Consider the following 8,496-nt stretch of genomic DNA (forward strand, 5'->3'; position numbering starts at 1 on the left):
TCAGCCCTAAACTTTTCTCTGCCTCATCAGAGGCAAACCTCTGGTTTCTGCTGGATTCGACCTACCTGCACCACAGTCGGGAAAGTGCCTCAGGGCAGAAAGCTAGGGTTAATGTGGAGCTCATTACATGTTTTCCTTCTCTCAAGAATCACTGCCCTGTCCTGCTTGTTTACTAGTTCCTTATCTGTTTGTTCCAGTTTTATAGTTGTTTATATCAGGAGAATAAGTCCAAAATGAATATCTTAGTCATGGCTGGATGCAAAAGTCTCTTGTCTCTCAGCCTTTTGGCTAAGTCAAGTATAGTATCTGTTCTTATCAATTAAATAAACTTTGGAAAAATGAATAAATGAATCTTGGCAGAATAAGGAACTATTATTTTAAAAGTATGCTCTGCTAATTATCCTCCTGGCAACCTCTTACACAGACTCATCCATCTATCATATGTCCTATTCACTAGAAAAATGTTTTTAGATCCAAACACTTATTAGCATATTAGGGTATTTGCATTTTCAAGACCTATACTTTAAAGCAAAAAAGCCTTTGAAAATTAAAAGAATAAATATTTGAGTTTTTATGCAGCTCTACTAAGACGATAAAATTAATGGACAAGGAATGCTCCTTCTGACCCTTAATTTGCTCCCTCTCTATTTGCCACATACTTTGCCTATAATGAGGTCCTTCCTGGTATCATTTACCACCTTGATATTACACTTACAGCACAAAATAACAAATCTGCATAGTTAACATTCTTTCTAACCGCATCGCCTTTTTTATGGCATTTCCTATGCTTACCTAGTTCCTCAGGTTCTTTTCTCTTTACTCTTGCTCACAACCAACAGAGAGGATGGACAGAGTGATCAGGTATTAAACAATACTTGTATCTCATAAGAACATTGTCACCGTGAGACACTATGCATCCTCAGTTTGCCTTAATGTACTATATTCAAACAGTCAAGCAAAGGGCACCAGGTATAGGAGAGAGAATGAGGAATCAGAAGATCTTAGTTCTGGTCCTCTGCCTTTTACTAACTAGCTGTGAGAACACAGTAGACTTTATTTAACAGCTCCGGCGCCTTGGTTTCATCATCTGTAAAATGGAGGGGTTAGACTAAAGAATTTTAGTATCTAACGTTTACTGAGTACTTTTTATGTACCAGGCACTATGCCAATAATTTTATATATTTAATGTTATTTAATCTTTGCAATAATAAGTCTATGAGACTGTTTGTCAGAGTTATCTAGAGAAACAGAACCAATAGGATATATAGGTGTGTATATGTGTATATACATATATATGTGTGTGTGTATACATATATATGTGTGTGTGTGTGTATTATATATGTATATAAGAGGAAATCTATTGTGAGGATTTCCTCACATGCTTATGGAAGCTGAGACGTCCCACTATATGCCATCTGCAAGCTGGAGAAAAGCTGGGTGTATAATTTAACCCAAGGCCAAAAGCCTGAGAACTAGGAAGGCTGCTGATATAAGTCCCAGAATCCAAAGGCCTGAGAACCAAGAGATCCAATGCCCAACGGCAGGAGAATATGGACATCCAAATCAAGAAGAGGGTGTGATTAGCCCTTCCCCCTCTTGTTTGTTCTGTTTAGGCCCTCAGTGGATTGATGAAGCCACCCACATTGGAGAGGATTGCCTGCTTTACTCACTGACTGATTCAAATGCTACACAAAGTAGTATCCCAATAAGACATGTTCTCATACATTAGCCAGGTGAAGAGCAGATAGAAGAGGATTCCAGAAGGAATAATTTGTTCAAAGAATCAAAGACTAGGGAAAGAGAAAGGCATCATCCCAAAAACTGAATATAGTTCCAAACGTTGCTCAGGGGAGTGGTAAGAAATGAGATTATAAGGCAGACAGGCATCATCCTAAAGGACCTTGTGAGCCCTATAAGCTCCATGTTAAGCCATTGGGGCCTTTACCTGAAGACAACTGAAAAGATTTAAGTGATGAAGTGAGGTGATCAAGTTTGCATCTTGGAAAGGTCACTTTGGCTGCAGTGTAGAAGGAAAATCACAGGGGACAAGAATGGTCTGAAGGAGAAAAAATGAGGGCCTTTTAAAATGATGTATAGTCAAGGCAGTAGATGAATTGGAGTCAACTGAGGAGATAAAATTGAACAGGACACAGTTGTTAGAAGAGAGGGAGTTGGGAAGCAGTCAGAATCACAGAAGTGCTTGTGTTTTGGGTGTAAAAAACTGGATGGATGGTAGTTCTAGTCATTGGAATAGGGAACGTGGAAGGAGAAACAGCTTGGGAGAAACAGCAAAACTGATTAATTCCGTTTTGGTTAAGTCCAAAGAAAGTTGGTTTTGTTGTTGTTGTTGCAAATATCCTCTGGAACTATTCCAATTCTCATACAGTCCTAATCTGTACCACAACTTAGCACCTGTTCACTAGAGTAGATTCGGTTTTATCTTTCTCCATCAATTCAGTCAAAAAGACCCTTCAGTTACTGGAAAGGTAATGATAGGAAAGGGAGACACTCATACTGAACATTATTGATTCTTGAAGAAGGTAATGGTAGAACATTACAGGCTGGACCACATCCTGTGGGGGGAAAGTACTATTCTGGGTTAGTCAGTAAAATTTATAAATATTATGTGGTGGCCTGGGCACATACACTATGATACTAATTCTATGGGAAATAATTGAGGCAGAGGCCCTAGAAGATTGCAAGCCAGTCTCAGCTTACAGAGCATTTCTGAACAGGTTGTTACAGCATTTCTGAAAAAGGTAGTTGCTTGCATGAAAATGGAGAGAGCTGGTGCACAGAAGATTAAATTGAATGTCCCAATCCAGTAGCTTTCACTCTCATAGGAGCCCCCCAAAAACTGGACCCATTCATTGAGTGAAGCAATTGGAAAACTGTTTACCAAATTGTCTCACTGCTAAAAAACAGATTATCCCCAAAGAATCATGCACTCCCCAGCTGACTACATCTCTTATCAGACTATTCTACTCAGTCACTTTGCCTCTTAGCATTTGAAGACATCTGCATTTGTAACTTTACCACAGAACAGGGCTCAATGACATTAGCCTAGGCATTTTTTCAGGTAAGGTGTAAAAACCATAGTCATAAAATCAAGCAATATAATAAAATCTTTCAAAATAAATTAACTGCGGGTATCTTAATGAGTTGATGTAATGGAAGATGTTTGCCAAGAAGAATGGCTTTGGCTTGGGAGCAACTGTTTCTTCTGGTAATAATTAGATAATATGTCTGGTTGCTTGTTGTTTATTGAGGCCATCTTTAATTTATGACAATAAAATCATGTTCTGAATTTAAAAAGAAAAGATTATGTTCTGTATTGTATAGTGCAGTGGCAAAAGTGGTTTAAAGTCATTCAGATGAAAGTTAAAGAGAACAATGAAGTATATCCAAGAGCATTCCTGTTGTATACTACTCTAGCCTAGTGAATTCTCAGAGCAATATTTAACAATGTGAAGAATACCTACTTTGTAATTATCTCAGATTAAATTTCTAAAAGTGGGATTATACCCTAGGTCAAATAATTTGTTCAATTTACAGTTTGATACATATACCAGATTACTTACAAAAAGAACTACCCATTTAATTTTCATCATTAGAACATGAGAGTGATTATTTCCTTACATCTTCATTAATAATGGATTTTTATCTGTATTTTTAATTTGTACTAATCCAAAAGATAAAATATATTTTATAATTTATTATTTTCACTTACCTGATTACTAATGCAGTTAGATATATTTTCATGTTTCTTGGTTATTTGTATTTCTTCTATTAATCATATTTGTATAACTATTGTCCATTTTTCAACTGGGCTAATGATTTTTTTTTTCATTGTCAGTCTCATTTTGTTCCTCCTGATTTGTAAATTTGTAATGTTTGTAACATTAATATCTTACGTTATTTTTATTGCCTATGAATCAGCTGTGTTTGGTGTTACAATAATTTTCTCCTATTTTCTTTTTGCTTGTGTTTTCTGATAGACATTTGCCATATACAGGGTGGGGCAAAAGGAGGTTTACAGTTGAGTTCACAAAAGTTTATTCTTGTATTATTGTTTATTAATTATTTTATTATTTTTCATATGAACAACTATAAACCTACTTTTGCCCCACCCTGTACATTTATTTATAAATTCCTCTAGCAAAACCTATAGTTATTCAGATTTTGCCCTCTCAAATAAGATGTCCTTAGTAAATTTTTACCCTCATTCTCTCCATGTTTGTTTACCTTATTAACTAGAATTTTTGTTCCATTTTAAAAGTACCCACATTAAGAAAACATATGTATTTTTTTTACATTTAGTAGTTAATTGCTATTTCCATATATGTTACAATTTCTGACCTCACTGTAGGTTCTTGCACCCTACTCCTTCCCTTTAGGTTCAATTTTAGTAGGTTTTTATGTGAGAATCTATGAGTCCTAAACTTCCAGAACTTCCTGTGTTTGAAAATGATTATTTATTTACTCTACAAGGATATTTTAATTGAGTATAGAATGCTAGCTTAACAGTTATTTACCTCAGCTCCTTGAAGACATTCCTTCTTTTTGTCTTCTGACAATTGTTGCTGCTATTGAGAATTTTATTGCCAATCTACCTCTTCTTTCTGGTTATCTTGCTCTTTGATTTTCTGAAGTTTCCCTTTATTTTTCCTGTGCAGTGTTTGTAGAATGTTACAAGTTAAATTGTGTCTGCTAAAAAAGATAAGTTGAAGTCCCAACCCCAGTATCTCAGAATGTGACTTTATTTGGAAACAAGGTCCTTATAGGGGTAGTCAAGTTAAAATGAGGTCATTGGGGCAGACTGTAATTCAATATAACTGGTGTCCTTATTTTTAAAAGGGGGGGTATTAGGACATAGAGGTATACATACATAGAAGGGACAGAGAGACAGAGAGAATTTCATGTGAAAATCAAGGCTGAGACTGGGGCAATACATCTACAACCAAGGAACACCAAAATTGCCAGCAAATCATCAGGAGAGAGGCAGGGAACCAAGTTTCCCTCACAGCCTTTAGAAGGAACCAATGCTCCCAACATCTTGATTTTGTGATTTTACCACAGAACAAGGCTCAATGACATTAGCCTAGGCATTTTTTCAGGGAAGGTGTAAAAACCATAGTCATAAAATTAAACAATATAATAAAATCTAGCCTCTACAACTGTGAAATAATAAATTTTTATTATTTTAAACCACCCAGTCTGTGGTACTTTGTTACAGCAGTTCTAGTAAACTAATATAGTGGACATTTTCAAATGAGGCTAATGTGTTTCTTTAATTTTAGAATATCCTTAACCACCATGTTTTTGAATATTTCTTTCTACTATTTGTACTATATTTTTGAATTTTTATTAAATTTACTTTGGAATATCTCAATTTATCCTCCAAGTCTTTTAACTTTAGTTTACAACTTACTCAAATACCAATTTTTCTTATTCCATTATTCACATTTTTTATCTTCAGGATTAACCTGCAAGTCAGTTTAACCCAAAGTTAACCTGAGGTTAATTCACTTTCTCATTTTTAATTTTATTGGTTTTCTTTGTATTATTTTTCTTAGTGTGCTTGAATTTTTAATTTGAACTCTTATCTTCCATGGGGGTTTGTTTTTTACCTCTGTGCACATTCCTCCTTGCCTAACAGTTTTACAGTTGCCTCAAACTCCACCGCACCCTCAGATACCCTTTCAAGTACCTGATGATATGCAGTGAATGACTCAGCCAGTTGATTGGCCTAGGTCCTGTGCCTGCTTACTCCTGTCTCTCAATATACACAGTTCTATACAATCTGTAATCCAGGAAAGTTTTTTACAACTTTCTTTCATTGATGATAGAGCTCCCACACAGCCCTGTTTTTGAACAGTAAGGCTGACCTTAGTGTGCTACCTTACATGGGCCCCATTTAGTACCTCTTACTCCACTCCAGCATTGTCTCTAATTCTGGTCCCAAAGTCCAGTGGGCTTCTAGTTTACTATTTGTGGTTTTCTCTTGCATTTTTACATGCAAAGGTAAATTTTTAGTTCAGCCATGTCTTTTCACTTTAGAGTTTATCTATCACTGCTATATATTTAGAGTAGCACATAAGGACAAAAACATGAAATCACAAGCCCACCTTGAATAGAAACCCTGAATTACTTTCTAACTTTAAACCTTTGTGAGTCATTCCTAGTTAACTACTGTTAACATTGTTTCTACAGCCCAATGTAGAGAACTCTGTTGGCCTAGAAAGACCCATGTGAACTATTCCTAGGCTTTAAGCAAATTAGGCTTAAATAGCTTTTAACAAAATCAGGTTAAGATAGGTCTTATTTCTTTTCTCCAGGTTGATAAAGTACACATATATCAGCACCAGGTGCAATGTAAGCAGACAAAGATAGATGACGATTTTTCCTTAATTCTGAATGCTGAGCTGGGATTATTTTCCTTCCATAATGCTGAGTCAAGGTTCTTGGTCCTTACCACGTCAGCATTATGGGAGGGAAATGCAAAAGACAGAGACATAGCCACTTGCATTTATCTTTCAACTTTCATTACACAGGACTTTCCCCAGCAGCAAGCCTAGGCCACATGATGCTGCAGGATCTAAGATCAATTTCCCTCTTTTCTCAAGTGGAAGAAGTGATGAAGAGAAGACCTGAACTCCTTTCTTAAAGACCAACAATATTCATTTTTCTCCAAAACTTTAGTTGTTTTATTAGCTTCTACTTCTAATGAAGTAAATAAGTATGAGACCATACTGATTTTTCCTTGATGGATTTCCTACTTCTGTCAATCTAGTTGAATGACTCTTTGTCATTGAACTTCGCTAGTAAGATTCTATTCCTTGTTTACCTGGCTGTGGTTTACATACTCCCTTAGACTTTGAGCTGAAAACCTAGTGCACGAACCCATAGCTCTTTAGTCATTCAGTTACTAGAGGCTGTATGAAAAGTAAGCTGAAGAACTTGGTACCCAACATTCAGGTGGGTTGTATTTGCCTGTCTCTATGAAAATTTGAGTCCCTTGCCCTGGTACCTTTGCATTATCTCTAAGGACAGAAAAAGTACCTGGTACTTAGGTGTTCCCCAGCTTCAGCCTCCCTAATCAGCCTTTTACAGACTTCATGAAGTAGCTGCAAATCTCCCATAATTGACACCATCACCACCACCAAGTATTATTTACAGTCTCTCTTTACACTTACTCTTGCCTTCAATCACGCACCAGGTTCCTCTTAAAAATTCATCTATATGCACATAAATTCTTTGGTTACTCTCTCCCCCTCCCCCACTCGCCCTCCTCCATCCCTCTGACATTCATCAGTCTCATCTATGCTTCCATGTCATTGAATCTATTCTGTTCATCAGTTTATTAAGTTCTTTAGATTCCATGTATAAGCGAAATCATGTGATATTTGTCTTTTGCTGCCTGGCTTATTTCACTTAGCATAGTATTCTCCAGGTCCATCCATACTGTCCCAAAGGGTACGAGATTCTTCTTCTTTACAGCTGCATAGTATTCCATGGTGTAAATGTCCCACAGCTTTTTTATCCACTCACCTACTGATGGGCACGTGGGCTGTTTCCAGATCTTAGCTATTGTAAACTGTGCTGCTATGAACATCGGGGTACATATATCCTTTCTGATGAATGTTTCAGGATTCTCAGGATACATTCCTATATATACACAACCCAAGGACATGGACAATGGTGGGGAGAGGGACAGGGGAGGGGGAAGGGGGGTGTAACGGGTCATTGGGGAGAAAAAGGGACATCTGTAATATTTTAAACAATAATAAAACTTAAAAAAAAAATCCCTTTGAATAGTCTATAAAATGTAAATAATTGTATACCTATACAGCCTCTCATCATAATTTTCCATAGAAATATTCTATTTTGATTTTTTTCATTGAGATTCTTTGAGCTATGGTGATTTGGACAGTGGTGCAAAGAATAAACTCAACATTTTAATATCTAAAAAAAAAAAAAATTCATCTAGGGAGTTAAAATGACAGCATAATGTGATTTTCCCATTAGACCTGCACTTCTGTGCTGTGGAGGAAGGATGAGTGTCAAATAGGCCACTTCCTTTTCTGTCTCCCGTGGCTCTTTCATCACTGGAACTTTCTGTCCACTTATTGATCCAAGTCCTAGATACTCATTCATTGTCACACAAATGTATTACATCTGACAAGTTTGTAATATGACTTTATGGTCATGCCACTCATATTCCTAAAGATGAAATTCTATCTCTATTTTTGTTCTTGATATTTTTGTTATTCATATCTGTAAATTTTAGGTAAAGGCATAACCTATGTAAACATGTCCTGACTCTACACTCTTTCCCATAAGTTCATCAATAAAGTGAGTTTTAATGTAGCAATTTATAATAAAAGTGAGAACTAGTAGGTAACTAACTGAAGAACAGGAAAAAGCTGCTAAAAGTTTCAATTGACTAAAATATAGATTATGTCTAAGGGAGCCATCTTTCTTGGATTCTTATCA

General features: G+C 36.2%; 1 pseudogene; it reads left to right on the forward strand.

The window, feature by feature from the left end:
* The first annotated feature begins 269 nt into the window (after positions 1 to 269).
* On the forward strand, positions 270 to 418 carry LOC148092927 (U2 spliceosomal RNA; annotated as a pseudogene).
* Positions 419 to 8,496: the final 8,078 nt, after the last annotated feature.

This window comes from Miniopterus natalensis, chromosome 6, assembly GCF_054644295.1.
Source record: "Miniopterus natalensis isolate mMinNat1 chromosome 6, mMinNat1.hap1, whole genome shotgun sequence".
Lineage (NCBI taxonomy): Eukaryota > Metazoa > Chordata > Mammalia > Chiroptera > Miniopteridae > Miniopterus > Miniopterus natalensis.